The sequence below is a fragment of the Triticum dicoccoides genome, chromosome 2B (genome assembly GCF_002162155.2).
Source record: "Triticum dicoccoides isolate Atlit2015 ecotype Zavitan chromosome 2B, WEW_v2.0, whole genome shotgun sequence".
Lineage (NCBI taxonomy): Eukaryota > Viridiplantae > Streptophyta > Magnoliopsida > Poales > Poaceae > Triticum > Triticum dicoccoides.
The window spans coordinates 350472356-350474169 of record NC_041383.1 but is presented as its reverse complement, the minus strand read 5'-3'; the positions used below and the strand labels follow the sequence as shown (position 1 = coordinate 350474169).

Sequence of the window (1814 nt, the reverse complement as noted above, 5' to 3'; positions counted from 1 at the left end):
AAAAAAAAATACACCACAAACATAGTGGACACAAGGTTAGACGTGACATAAATGTGTCCTAGACAGACCCTTCTTTTCTTAGTGAAACATCAACTTTCCAAAGACAATATTCCAAACTGGACAGTTGATACATAGAGCTATTTTACTTTAACATTTAAAGTGTGGCTGCAAATCTGGGATGCAGGAGGTGAAAATTCATTGTCTAATCTGTTTCTCAGTTTCCTCTTTCAGAAACGAGAGATTTTTCAAGACCTTGCTCCACTGCTGTGGCACTCCTTTGGCACTGTTGCTGCACTGCTCCAGGTAGGTTACAGTTATTGCACTGTTCTAAATTCAGTCGCAATGGCAAGAGTACATATGTACTTGTGCAGTTCTTGTTATTTAAGTAAGGGTGGTTGTCCATGTGTATTGATTATTTCAATATGAAATTATTGATGGTTCTGCACATTTTCCTTATTCAGTCTGTCATGCTGTTTTGAAAATTTATGCAGGAGATTGTGTCAATTTACCCTTCACTTTCACCTCCTACTTTGTCGCCAGTTGCATCAAACCGTGTCTGCAATGCACTTGCACTTCTTCAGGTATGCTTTTACATGAGAAAGAAAAGGAAACCCTCAATCCTGGTGGGCCTTGTGGTGGATTGAGAATACTACTGCTTTCATATCATGCTTGCTTGCCATCTGCCCCTCAATTTCATTTTACTTTTTTTTAATTGCAGTGTGTTGCTTCACACCCTGAGACCAGGATCCCGTTCTTGAATGGTACTGAGCGCTGCTGTTTCTATGTCGAGTCTTAAATATTTCCATTGTTTATTGTTAAAAAGCTTTCCTCATTTTGGTGACTTTACAGAATAAGTAAATCTTAACTAGAAGTGGTTAATAATTAAGTCTTCTTCTTTTTCCTTTGCAGCTCACATCCCACTGTACCTGTACCCGTTCCTGAATACTACCAGCAAGACAAGACCTTTTGAGTACTTGAGGCTTACCAGCTTGGGTGTTATTGGTGCTCTTGTGAAGGTAAATTAAAACTAGATACTTATGCAAACTAGGAATGGATGGTCCATATAGATTTTTGCTTTAAATGGTGAGAGGGTTGAACCAGAGGGGAAAACAGTGATGGGGATTGGCTGTATTCTTTTTTTTGTAGACTATATCTTGTTCTTTTGGTATTCTCATTCCAGTAATCCAGTCATTTTAATCAAATGGACTGGTTGGGATTGGATCCCAGGAATCTCAACAGGAACTGTTATTTTTGAAGCAAACAGGCTAATGATTTGTTAGAAATTATATTGTTTCTTCTTTTGGATATCCGATTCTGATATGTCAGAAACACAACATATCAAAAGTTAGCAATGACCAAACTGGCATGTAACAGAGACACTATAAAAGATAGCCAACATCCAGTTAGGCCAACATAACAGTGAACAAAACTACTGTCAATCAGCTCAGTTCTAGTGCTGTTGGATTTTTCTCGATTGTATTCTTGCAGTTTTGAAAATTCAGTTTATTCGGTTACTGAAAATTCAGTTAATTCAGTTAGGCACACAAATTTCAGAACTTTTGTGTGCCCTAGTACTTGGTGTTTGTAGAAAACCAGGAGTGTCAATGGGACTAGAATTCACTTGTTCTTATCTGGGTTTGTAAAACTTGTTCATGTACTGAACTACTAATGCCTTGTGATGCTCTGAATTACTTGTGATGCCTCTGAATTACTTGTGATCACATTGAGAAAGACTTGTAAAGATGATGATCATCTTTAACAGAAAACAATTTGTGATGATTTTGCTAGTTTGCTGGGTTTTGTCTCCGACCATC

At 37.7% G+C, this 1814-nt stretch overlaps 1 long non-coding RNA gene across 1 annotated transcript; it reads left to right on the top strand.

Moving 5' to 3' along the window:
- Positions 1–165: 165 nt before the first annotated feature.
- On the top strand, positions 166–956 carry LOC119367708. Its single transcript, XR_005176409.1, has 4 exons — positions 166–303; positions 492–581; positions 719–761; positions 910–956. It is a non-coding gene; the product is annotated as an uncharacterized LOC119367708 (long non-coding RNA).
- The last annotated feature ends 858 nt before the right edge of the window (positions 957–1814 follow it).